General features: G+C 40.3%; 1 protein-coding gene across 1 annotated transcript in view; it reads right to left on the bottom strand.

Moving 5' to 3' along the window:
• Positions 1-13416, bottom strand: part of DST (dystonin) — a 510996-nt gene that overhangs the window by 488622 nt on the left and 8958 nt on the right.

The raw sequence follows: 13416 nt of genomic DNA, 5'->3' as shown, positions 1-13416 counted from the left end.
GATCTCTTGACCTCATGATCCACCCACCTCGGCCTCCCAAAGTGCTGGGATTACAGGCTTGAGCCACCGCGCCCGGCCTAAAACCACTCTTTTAACCATGTTAATTATCCACAAGCATGTTGACTTAGAACCTGTGTTATTAAATCTATACTGAATAAATGTGAGGAGGAGCAGCGAGTGGTGGTCAGTTAGCTGCAATTGCCCTCTGAAAGTAGCTGGTGACCATCCCTAGCCCACTCAGATTCACTGCATTCTAGCGTGTGTGAGTGCATTCATTCATCCAGTCATTACATCAGGGTCTGCAGGACAGACCTCCATAGGTGGTGATCAACCTCTCACTCAGATAAGGGGGAACTGAGGACTGATCTCTGACCGCTTCTCTTTGCTCTAAATTTCTTCCTGATGGGCCTGAAAAAAGTCACACCACAAACCTGAGCTAACAATCTTTTCTGCTGACCCAAATCTTAAACAAAGCTTCCGTTCCTTAACCAATTGCAAATCAGAAAATCTTTGAACCTACCTATGACCTGCCCCCACTTCAAGATATCCCACCCTTTTTAGGTTAAACCCATGTGTAGCCTCCACATATTGATTTATGATTTTGTCTATAACTTCTGCTTTCCTAAAATTTAACCATGCCTTTAAGAACTGACTTGCAAGCCATTGAGGAGGTCGGGTCCCTAAGCATGAGCTGCCCTGTTCTCCTTGCTTGGCGCCCTGCAAATAAATGCCCTCCTTTCTTCCACTGCAAACTTTAGTGTGGATGTTTGGCCTTACCGTACCATGTGAGCAGGCCCCAGTTCAGTTCCATAACAAGAGGGGAGAATGTCCAGGAAGACTAAGGGAGGAATGTGCGATAAAGGAAGAAAATGATGTTTAATCCTCACTTTTAAGTAGAAATGGGGGTTTGCAGCAACAACAACAAAAGTAGAATAGAGGGATTCCAGCATGAGCAATGGCATGAAAACAGAATGGGTCAGGGGACCAAGCAGCTGAGTCTCCTTTGAGTTTAGGGTAAACATTAGAGGTATGTGGGAGCTGATACCAAGAAAGGGTATGCTTATCCTGTAAGCAACAGGAAGCCATTAAGCAAGGAAAAGCCATTAAGCAAAAGGAGTGGAAGATGAGATCTGATTTTAGATGGCTTACTCTGCCAACAGTATGATAAAAAGTGAACTGAAACCCAGAGCCAAGGAAACCGGATAACAGGCTTTTGTAAGAGCCGGATCCTACTCTGTCTCTGGCTTAGGGGCATTTACATTTGTCACTATTACATTTTATTTTATTTTGTAGATATGGAGGTCTCACTATGTTGCTCAGGCTGGTCACAAACTCCTGACTCCTAAAAATCTTCCTGCCTCAGCCTCCCTAGTAGAACATTTTATTTAATTAGATGCTATACATCTTTCCAGCTATTGACTTCACCAGGTGACTGCAATATATCCTCCAAACAGGGACACTTTTTAAGACTGAAGGAGGCCAGGCATAGTGGCTCACACCTGTAATCCAAGCACTTTGGAGGCCACGGCGGGCGGATCACCTGAGGTCAGGAGTTCAAGACCAACCTGACCAACATGGTGAAACCCCCGTCTTTAAAAAACAAAGACTGAAGGAGAACAGTAACCAGATGGGATGTTAAAACAACAGACATAAACTCAAATTCTCCCACTCCTCAGCACCCACCAATGGGATGATAGAATCTGCCCATCACTGGGGGTTGTTAGCATAACACATACTTTGACCCTGGAAAAATGACAACTCTTGCTTTTCCACTTAGTTTTTGTTTTTTTAATTTTGAAAGCTAGCAATAATAAGTTACTTTTTGTTATAGTCTAGGCTTATAAATTCTAGCACACTGCCTGTGAATGCATCAACTCAAGAGGGGGACAGTTTATCAATTTGTCAATCATCAGCCCACTAGTGCACTTTTCTATATACATACACACACACACACACACACACACACACACTCACACACATATATATATATATACAGTGAGAGAGAGAGAGAGAGAGAAAATGACATGGAGAGAGAGAATGAATGCACACTAATGTCTGCATCATCAAATGGAGAGATCATTGTTTTTGTGGACTATCCCAGACTGGCCACCCTTTGACACTGAGGATGCCTCTAGGCTGACCCTTCCAGTAACTTCCAACTCTCTCTTTAACATATATTCAGAAAACACAAAATAATTTTAACATTATTCTTTAAAAAATTAGGAAGCTATACATTGCTTAAAAAATACTGTAACATATTCCAAAGCCAAATATTGATATCCACTAAAAAAGTTACCTAGTGTTTCTTCGAACAACATAGGTAACAAAGGGTTAACTAAATAGAAAAAAGAAATTTCTTGTTAGCTTCATGGATGATTCCCATATTATCACCCTATCAATTGGCAGTATCTCTGTTTTCCTAAGCTACACACTCTACTTCAGCTTTAATTAAAAGGCCCGTTGCCATAGTTTCTCAGAGAACAGCTCAAGGCATGCTTGAGTCCATTATTTACTGAGGTTTCTAGAGAAATTGTAATATAGCAGTAGCCAGCCAAAATTTCCCAATTTTATCTCCCACCCAGAAGAGCTGATGATTCAGACATACAGCTAGGTAATCCAAATATTTCAAGACAGTCTAAACAGTTAAGAATGTATTTGGGATTTACTTTGGGATGCCCCCACAACCATTTTTAAAACAAGAGGCAGTCACACTCTATATCAGTCTGAAATGCTCGCAACTGCCTGCTGCCTGCTGCGTTTAGCTCACTGCAGAGTGGGCAGTAGCAGGAATATACCTATTTAACATTCTTTTAATGATTCTTCAAAGATGGTCACTTAGTTATTTAAAACTTGTTAATGGTCTATTGCTTCTGATTAATTACTTCTTCATGTGAAATTTCTGCTCATTGTAAACTCATCAGTAAACATGAAGAGATACATATTGTTTTCTTTAAAATCTGCAGGTAGTTCTTTAATCTTAATCTATTTTATGTTCAGAAGCTGGAGGGAAATGCAGATATAAAGAATAATGAGATTGGAAAAAAAAAAAAAAAAGAGAAACTTTTCCAAATGAAAAATCTATTGATGTTTGATTCCTAGAAAATTTGTATGATGGTAAAATAAATGGAATCTTCAGTATTTCATGTGTTATATGTAGCAATACACATCTCTACCATCTCTTTTTATTTATTTACCATTTAGAAAATCTTGCAGGATTTACTGTCAAAATCCCACATGATTTTCTAAATGGTAAATAAATAAAAAGAGAAAAGCAACAGGCTTTAAGTGGTTAAAGGACAGACTAATTAAAGTCAGTTCATGGTTCTAATTACAATAAAGTAGAATAAGCAGGTCTGTCATTGAATGGAGCTGTAAAACTGAACAGGATGCGCTGAGCAGCTACTTGAGGATTCAGAAACATAAACAGCAGCAGGCCAACTGAAGTAAAAAGGCCAGAATTCGAAGTATATCAAAACCAAGGGTGAGTTTGCCATTTTTGACCTCCAGTATTCCCCAGACTGAACGCAATGCAGCAATGCAGCCTGAAACCCAGAAATGGCTACTGAGATGCAGATAGAACTCCAGAAAAAGTGCCCTAATTCTGGCTAGAGAGGTGAGAAGGGGAATTCTTAAGACTCAGAGAAAATGCAGAAATCACTCATTTTTTTTCCTTTCTCACAGCCCCTAAACCATCCCACAGCCAGGGCAAACTCCTATCCCTTTATGTTTGGTTTTTATCTTCCTCTGGGATGCAAGCGCAGTCATAGAAGCGTGCAACAGGACAGGATAACAAAAGCCCCAACTTTTTGTCTAGACAAACAAAAAGGGAATCTGAAAGTACTATCAACCCTACAGAAATTAAAAGAAGCAAAAGAGAATACCATAAACAACTTTACGTCAGCAAACTAGAAAACTAGTTTAGATGAAATGAACCATTTGTAGAAAGGCACAAATTACCAAAGTGACTCATGAAGAAAAAGAAAATCGGAATAGGCATATAAAAAGGAAAGAAGTTGGCCGGGCACGGTGGCTCACGGCTGTAATCCCAGCACTTTGGGAGGCGGATCATGAGGTCAGCAAACAGAAACCATCCTGGCTAACACAGTGAAACCCTGTCTCTACTAAAAATACAAAAAATTAGCCGGGTGTGGTGGTACGTGCCTGTAGCACCATGCCCGGTATATTCATAGAATGAAATACTATTAAGCAATAAAAATGAACAAACTACTGATACATACTACAACACAGATAAACCTCAAAAACATTCAGCTACATGAAAGAAGCCAGATGGGAAAGACTACATATTATATGATTCTACTTATATGCAATGTCCAGGAAAGGCACTATCTACAGATACTGAAAGCAGCATGGGGTTAGGGATTGAAACAGAGATCGACTGCAAACAGGCATGAGAAATCTTTGGGGGATGATGAAAAATATTCTAAAATGAGAAATTAAACACCTCAATTTTTTTTCTTTTTGTGAGACAGGTTCTTGCTCTGTTGCCTATGCTGGAGTGCATTAGCATGATCATAGCTCACTACAGCCTCAAACTCCTGGGCTTAAGTGATCCTCCTTATCTGAGCCTCCCGAGTAACTGGGACAATTGGGGCATGCCACCATGTCCAGCCAATTTTTTAATTTTTTGTTTCATTATGTTGCCCAGGCTGGTCTTGAACTCCTGTCTTCAAGCAACCTGCCAGTCTCGGCCTCCCAAAGCCCTGGGATTACAGGTATGAGCCACAGCACCCAGTCTGAAATTTTTGAAAAGCTAAGGCCTATTAATGCCATTTCTTTCTTTTATTTATTTATTTTTTTTGAGACGGAGTTTCGCTCTTGTTACCCAGGCTGGAGTGCAATGGTGCAATCTCAGCTCACCGCAACTTCCGCCTCCTGGGTTCAGGCAATTCTCCTGCCTCAGCCTCCTAAGTAGCTGGGATTACAGGCATGCGTCACCATGCCCAGCTGATTTTTTTTTCTAGTAGAGACGGGGTTTCACCATGTTGACCAGGATGGTCTCGATCTCCTGACCTCGTGATCTACCCGCCTCGGCCTCCCAAAGTGCTGGGACTACAGGCGTGAGCCACTGCGCCCAGCCCTAATGCCATTTCTTACAGTTTGTACAAACAAAAAAAAGAAAAACTAAGGCAAAAAATATCTGGTAGAAGTAATTTCCACGCATATGAAAGCCAAGAAATTAGAAAAGGCTGTCCAGAGAAAAGAACAGAAGAAGCTTACCATGAATACTTTAGGGATAGCAGACAGCAGCAAATCAAAAATACATAAAAAGATTACCTACAGTAGATTGCAAAAGTGGCCACAATACTAGGCAACTCCTCCTATCGGCACTCAGCTTCTCTACCCGCTATGACTTGCTTTAGCCAAAACAGTGTGTTAGCAGAGGCACTATAATAGCCCAGAGACCAGACTTCAAGAGGTCTCATGGACTTCCAACTCTTGCTGCTTTTGGAACCCAAATTTAACCACATATGAAACAACCCGGGTTGGCTTGCTGGAAGAGGAGAGACCATGTAGAGGAAAACCGTGAGTCAGCCAGAGCTCATCAAAGACGCATGAGTGACTTCCAGCTGTGATGAGCCAGGCCTGACTCAGACCAGACCAAGTGCCCAACTGGGCACAGCCCAAATCGCCAACCCACAGATTTGTGAGCTAAATTATTAATATCTAAGTTACTAAGCTTTGAATAGTTTGTTACAAGGAAGCAGCTAAATGTTACACTCCAAAGGGGCAGTGATGACTGCTAGACAGCACAAGGAATCAAATGGCTGGGTTTTGTGAAGTTGTCCAATGAGGATATGCCTCCCAGGCATAAGAATAGAAAAGCAGTCTGTGTGGTTCACCCAATTCTGGGAGTTGGCAAAGTCACTGTTTGGCAGAAGGACTAATTAATTACATGAGTGAAGTGAGAATAACAAAGTTTCTCAAAACTGGTCCAAGGGTCTATAGTGAGCAGACTGGAAAGTGACGTTAAATAAGAAGGTAATGACAGGCTAACGTCTAGAGAAGATTTTGGTCCTGACGAAGGTAAGAAGGGAACTCATTAGGAGCTCACAAAAAGGTGCAGAGGCAGAAGGGGGTGTGATCAGAGAAGGACATGTCAGAATTCAAGATCTTGGTATGACTGTAGTTCTAAGGCATGATACAACATACACAAGAAGGAAGGATGGTTGCGCAGAGGAATGGATGAGTGAATGAACAGATGGGTGGGTAGATAAAAAGCTATAGATAAATATAAATAGATAAGAAAAATTACATACATAAAGATTAGAAAGTTCCCCTTACATCTAGGCTTTCCTTATAAATTTTCTGCTGTCCTTATAAGTTGGTCAAACCATTTTCACTATTTTTGCATTTTGTTTGCATTTTTTAAGTATCTTACTTTTATAGATGTGTATAGATCACTCTCACAATAAAAAATATAAATAAGCGGACGGGCACAGTGGCTCATGCCTGTAATCCCAGCACTTTTGGAGGCCTACATGGGTGGATCACTTGAGGCCAGGTGTTCAAGACCAGCCCGGCCAACATGGTGAAACCCCATCTCTACTAAAAATACAAAAACTTAGCCGAGTGTGGTGGCGGGTGCCTATAATCCCAGCTACTTGGGAGGCTGAGTCAGGAGAATCGCTTGAACCCAGGAGATGGAGGTTGCAGTAAGCCGAGATCACATCACTACACTCCAGCCTGGGCAACAGAGCAAGATTCCATCTCAAAAAAAAAAAAAAATTATATAAGTAAGTGTAGCAGAAATGGAATAAAAAATGTTTCAATCATACTATCAAAAATGCCATAGTTTTCAATATACTGTCAGGCAGTGTTTTATACACTCAAAATGATAGAAATTTCTTAAAATAAATTCTACAGTGCCCCAATATATATATACACACATATATATTATATGTATAAAAATATATGTGTATATATATATAAATATGTAAATATTTCTTAACCAACTTCACTGTAATATAAAGTACATGCAATAAACTGTACCCATCTAAAGCAGCAATTCTTAAAATGTGGTCCATAAACCTCTGGCATCCACAAGACTCTTCTAGGAGTCCACAAAGAAAAGAACTATTTTCATAATAATAAGCCATCTTAGTTTGACATTTTTGTATCAATTTTAATGTTATATTTTTCAAAAAAAATCCATTTCATCTAATTTGTCCTTTCTGTGGGCATAAAGTTGTGTAGTATATTCTCTTATGCTTTTTTTTTTTCATTTCATTTACTTTGAGACAGGGTCTTGCTATCACCCAGGGTGGCATGCAGTGGCGCAACCACAACTCTTTGTAGCCTTGACCTGCTGGACTCGAGATCCTCCCACCTCGGACTCTGAAGTAGCTGGGACTGCAGGTGGAAGCCACCACGCCCAGCTAATTTTTTACCATTTTGGAGAGTTGGGATCTCATTGTGTTGCCAAGACTAGTCTTCAACTCCTGGGCTCAAGTAATCCTCCCACCTCAGCATCCCAAAATGCTGAGATCAGAGGCATGAACCACTGCATCCAGTTTTCTTATCCTTCTAATGACTGTGGGTTCCATTGTTATGCCCTCTTTCATTTGTCATACCAGTGATTTGATCAGTCTAGAAGTTTATAAACTTCGTAGATGTATTCAAGAGTCTAATTTGGTTTTCTTTTCTCAATTATATCCATATCTGCTCTTACCTTTATTATTTTGTTCTTACTTTGCTTTTTTCCCCCTTAGCTTCTAAAGGTTGAAGCTTTGATTGATTTTACACTTTCCCTCTTTTCTAAGATAAGCAGTTAAAGCTATATGTTTTCCTCTGAGCACTGCTTTGGCTGTACCTCACAATTTTGAGATACTGTATTTTCATTATCATTCAATTAAAAATATTTTTAAATTTCCTCCTGAGAGGCCTGGCGTGGTGGCTCACACCTGTAATCCCAACACTCTGGGAGGCTGAGGCGGGTGGATCACCTGAGGTCAGGAGTTCAAGACCAGCCTGACCAACATAGTGAAACCCCGTCTTTTATTAAAAAAAAAAAAAAAAAAAAAAAATTCTTCCTGAGAAACAACCTAGGTGGAATAAAAAATTTTTTTTTAATTTCCTTTATGGTTTCTTTTTTGATACATGAATTATTTAGAAGCATGTTATTTAATTTATAAATATTCAAGGTTTTCTTGAGATGTTACTGATTTCTATATAATCTGTATTATTTCAATCCTTTAAATTGATTGTAACTTGTATTGTGACCCAGAATATAGTCTGTCTTTGTGAATTAGTCATGTGAGTGTGGTGTTTCTTTACAAATATTTATTTATTCATTTTAAAATGAATAATTAAATTCATTCGTGTTGTCCAGGCTGGTCTTGCTCTGTCACCCAGGCTGGAGTACAATGGTGCCATCATGGTTCACTGTAACTTCAGCCACCCAGACTTAATCAATCATCTCACCTTAGTCTCCCCAGTAGTTAGGACTGCAGGTGTATGTCACCGAGCTTGGCTAATTTTTGTATTTTTAGTAGAGGCGGGTTTCACCATCTTGGTCAGGCTGGTCTCGAACTCCTGACTTCTGATCCACCCACACTGACCTCCCAAAGTGTTGGGATTANTTTTTTGTAGAGACAGGGTTTTTCCATGTTGCCTAGGCTGTTCTCAAACTCCTGACCTCAAGTGATCCTACCACCTCAGCCTCCCAAAGTGTTAGGATTATAGGCCTAAGCCACCACGCCTGGCCAATGAGTGTGGTGTTTCTAGAAGTATCAGTTAGGTCAAGATAGTTGGGGCTGGGTGTAGTGGCTCACGCCTGTAATCCTAGCACTTTGGGAGGCCTAGGTGGGTGGATTGCCTGAGCTCCAGAGTTCAAGACCAGCCTGGGCAACATGGTAAAACCCCGTCTCTACTAAAATACAAAAAATTAGCCTGGCATGGTGGCATGTGCCTATAATCCTGGCCACTCTGGAGGCTAAGGCAGGAGAATTGCTAGAACCTGGGAGGCATAGATTGAAGTAATCTGAGATCGCGCCACTGCACTCCAGGCTGGGCAACAAAGTAAGACTCCATCTCTAGAAAAGAAAAAAAAAAGATAATTGGTAGAGTTGTTTAGATCTTTACTTACATTTTTACTGATTTTCTGGGTAGATGTTCTATCAATTGCTGAGAGAGGTATACTTATAAACTTTGCTGATTACCAACAATGATTACAGTATTGTCTAATTCTGCCTTTACTCTTGAAATGATTACATCATACATTTTGAGGTTATGTTTACATTAGGTAGATACACATTTATAATGATGTCTTCCAGAATGGTTGGTCCTTCCATTGTGAAACATCCCTCTTTATTTCTTAATACTGTTTGTCTTGATATCTATTTCACCTAATATAATATGGCCAAGCTAATCTTCTTATGATTATTGTTTGCATCATTTATATTTTTTCCATCCATTCACTTTCAGTCTGTGTCTTTATACTTGAAGTGAATTTCTTGTAAATAGCATATAGTTAGGCCCTGCTATTTATCAATTCTGGTCATCTCTGTCTCATAAATGGAGTGTTTAGTCCATTAATATTTAATGTAATTATTGACATTGTTGGATGTAGGCCTATACTTTTATTATTTATTTTCAGTCTATCTCTTCTGTTTTTGTTTTTGTTTTTTTTCCTGTATTTCCTTTCTTGCCTTCTTCAGGTCACTGGATATTTTTTAGAAGTTCTAGTTGGATTTATCTCTTGGGTTTGCTTTTTTAAATTAGTTGCTCTGAGAATTCAAATATGCATCCTTAACTTTTCATTCTACCTAAGTTAATATGCCACTTCATATAAAATGTAGAAACCTTGCAAATGTATAGGAATTCCATTACTCCCCTGCCATTCTTTACACTAAAGGTGTCAAACATCTATATATTTTGTACATCCTACAAGACAATGTTATAATTTGTGCTCTATATTTACCTTAATATTTGCCATTTCTTTTCTTTTTTTCTTTCTTTTTTAAAGAGACAGGGTCTTGCTCTGTTGCCCAGGCTAGAGTGCAGTGGATGATCATGGCTCACTGTAGCCTCAAACTCCTGGGCTTAAGCAATCAGCCGCCTCTGCCTCCCAAGTAGGTAGGACTACGGGAGCACATCACCATGCCCGCCAAAACTTTTTAATTATTTTTTGTCTAGACAAGTTCTTGCTGTATTGGCTGGTCTCGAATTCCTGGGCTCAGGCAATTTCCCCTCCTCATCCTCCCAAAGTGCTGGGATTACAGGCATAAGCTACCATACCTGGCCCAATATTTGCCATTTCTGATGCTCTTTATTCAAATATACCACCACATTTCTCAAAATTAGTTAAACAGATTGCCAAAGCACAGCATTTGGCTCTCATCTGGCATGAAGGCATAACTTACACATAAAAATTGCCTCAGATCTTTCCTTTTAAGCTTATGACAGTTAAAGCAATAACACTTGGCACTAATGTGACTCTAAGTAAAACACAAATTCAGGAACTGGAATTGGATGACAGTACTGGTTATAAGGTAATATGGTTATAAAATAATTCAGAATTATTTTTAGATTACAAATTGAAATAAAAACATGAAATATCAAACTTCAATTTAAAATTCTCAAAGCATGAAAGTCCCTTTAATTAAAAAATAAGTCAGAGCTGGGCGCGGTGGCTCAAGCCTGTAACCCCAGCACTTTGGGAGGCCGAGGCGGGTGGATCACGAGGTCAAGAGATCGAGACCATCCTGGTCAACATGGTGAAACCCCGTCTCTACTAAAAATACAAAAAATTAGCTGGGCACGGTGGCACGTGCCTGTAGTCCCAGCTACTCAGGAGGGTGAGGCAGGAGAATTGCCTGAACCCAGGAGGCGGAGGTTGCGGTGAGCCGAGATCGTGCCATTGCACTCCAGCCTGGGTAACAAGAGCGAAACTCCGTCTCAAAAAAAAAAAAAAAAAAAGTCAGGGTATTTTCGACTTATTTTCTAAAGCGTCTGAATCTGTGTGTCCATGAAGTAAACACAGGGTAAGGTAAAACTATAGGTCTAAAATAAAATATGGGGCCAGGCACAGTGTGTTACACATGTAATCCCAGCACTTTGGAAGGCTGAGGCAGGTGGATCACCTGAGGTCAGGAGTTCCAGACCAGCCTGGCCAACATAGTGAAATCCTGTCTCTACTAAAAATATAAAAATTAGCGGGGCATGGTGGTGAGTGCCTCTAATCCCAGCTACTCAGGAGGCTGAGCCAGGAGAATCATTTGAACATAGGAGGCGGAGGTTGCAGTGAGCTGAGATTGTGCCACTGCACTCCAGCCTGGGTGACAGATAGAGACTCTGTCTCAAATAAATAAATTAATTTAATTTAATTATATATGAAAAGCATCTGTCTCTTTCCCCTTAAGAGGGATACAGGATATTTGGGGAAGTTGGCAAATTCATGAGAATTGAGAATTAAACCGACTTGTAGAAAACTTCAAATATTCATTCATTCATCCAACATTTACTGAGCTTCACCATGTGTCCGATTCTAAACTAAGAGCTGGGGTTTTAGACAGCCTTTAAGATTCTCACAATAACAAAAAAAATACTAAATTGTTACTATGAGGCGCGAGTCAGGAAAGTTTCCTTAAGGAGATAACTTATGAACTGGACTTTGAAGAAAGAGGTAGACTTTTTTGCTTGAGCATTTTTGTTTTTGTTGGAGGTGTATGAGAAAAGAGAGGAAAGAAATAGAGGCTTTCTTGGTTGGAAATAACATGGACAAAAACAATAATCCTAAAAGATCATGGTCCAATAGAAGAATTATAAGAAGTGTGGACAATGGTAGACTAGACCTATCACAAGACATCAGTACAAGGAACCCTTTGATGTTATATTAAGAATGAACTTTGTGCTGGGCGCGGTGGCTCACGCCTATAATCCCAGCACTTTGGGAGGCCAATGCGGGTGGATCAGGAGGTCAGGAGATTGAGACCATGCTGATCAATATGGTGAAACCCCGTCTCTACTAAAAATACAAAAAAAATTAGCTGGGCATGGTGGCGTGCACCTGTAATCCCAGCTACTTGGGAGGCTGAGGCAGGAGAATTGCTTGAACCCAGGAGGCGGAAGTTGTGGTGAGCTGAGATCGTGCCATTGCACTCTAGCCTGGGTAACAAGAGGGAAACTCCGTCTCAAAAAAAAAAAAAAAAAGAATGAACTTTGTGATCTTGAAAGAAGTGGGAAGCTACTCAAGGATTTTAAGTAGGAGAGAAACATGGCTTACCCAACTCTCTCTTGCCTACCTCTACTACAGACAATAGGAAAGATAAAACCTCACATCCCAAGCCTCCTCTACTGTGAGAGATGGCCTGCGACAGTTCTGGCCAGTGAATGGTAAGCAGAAAACTAATTGAAAAGTCTTCCAGTAAATATTCAGATTTTATGATAAATATCCATGGCTGGCTCTGTCCCTTCGCCTCCTCCTGTCCTTGAGTTTAGACACCGTATCTGTAACTGTGCCAACCATTCTGCAACCAGGAGAGAATGACCAGATTATCCCAAATATACAAAAAATGACATGGAAGAACCACTCAAGCAAAGCCTGTGGCCATCTCTAGCTTTCTGGTTACGAGAGAATAGAAATTCCTGTTTAGTAATAAGCCATTTTCAGTTGGGTTTTCTATTACTTAAATCTGAATGTCTCCATAATTGATAGAAGTTTCAATAATTAATTTGTATTTTTGAATGACATTTATTAAATTGGTGTGGATGGGTTGGGGAAGGGGAGGCAGATAGACTTGTCCAGAGCCTTATCATAGGGCTTGAACCAAAGAAACAGCAATGGGAATACTAAGGCAGAGTCCAGAGATATTTAAAAGAGAAGACAGGCCGGGCATGGTGGCTCATGCCTGTAATCCCAGCACTTTGGAAGGCCAAGGCAGGCAGATCACCTGAGGTCAGGTGTTTGAGACCAACCTGACCAACACAGAGAAACCCCATCTCTACGAAAAATACAAAATCACCTGGGCATGGTGGCACATGCCTGTAATCCCAGCGACTTGGGAGGCTGAGGCAGGAGAACTGCTTGAACCTGGGAGTTGGAGGTTGCAGTGAGGTGAGATCATGCCACTGCACTCCATCCTGGCAGTAAAAGCAAAACTTCCTCAAAAAAGAAAAATAAAAAAGAGAAGACAGATGGGGCAGGATGAATGAGGGAGCCATCTATTCTATCTTCCATATTCCTAATTTGAAAAACTACAGGGGTTTGGAGGCTGGATATGAGAATACTGCCATTCTCCAAAATAGGTGCATAAGATACGGTAAAGGACTGATGAGTTCAGTTTGGGACATGTTCAGTTTGAGATGCCAATGGGACATCTACAGGGAAAATGAGGAAAAAGTAGGTGACTCTGAACCTAGAGATCAAGAGTGAGGTCTAAATTTGATAGACAGATT

This window comes from Cebus imitator, unplaced genomic scaffold (assembly GCF_001604975.1).
Source record: "Cebus imitator isolate Cc_AM_T3 unplaced genomic scaffold, Cebus_imitator-1.0 Scaffold460, whole genome shotgun sequence".
NCBI classification, from domain to species: domain Eukaryota; kingdom Metazoa; phylum Chordata; class Mammalia; order Primates; family Cebidae; genus Cebus; species Cebus imitator.
The sequence above is the reverse complement of the archived record's forward strand: the minus strand, read 5'-3'. Positions and strand labels throughout refer to the sequence as shown.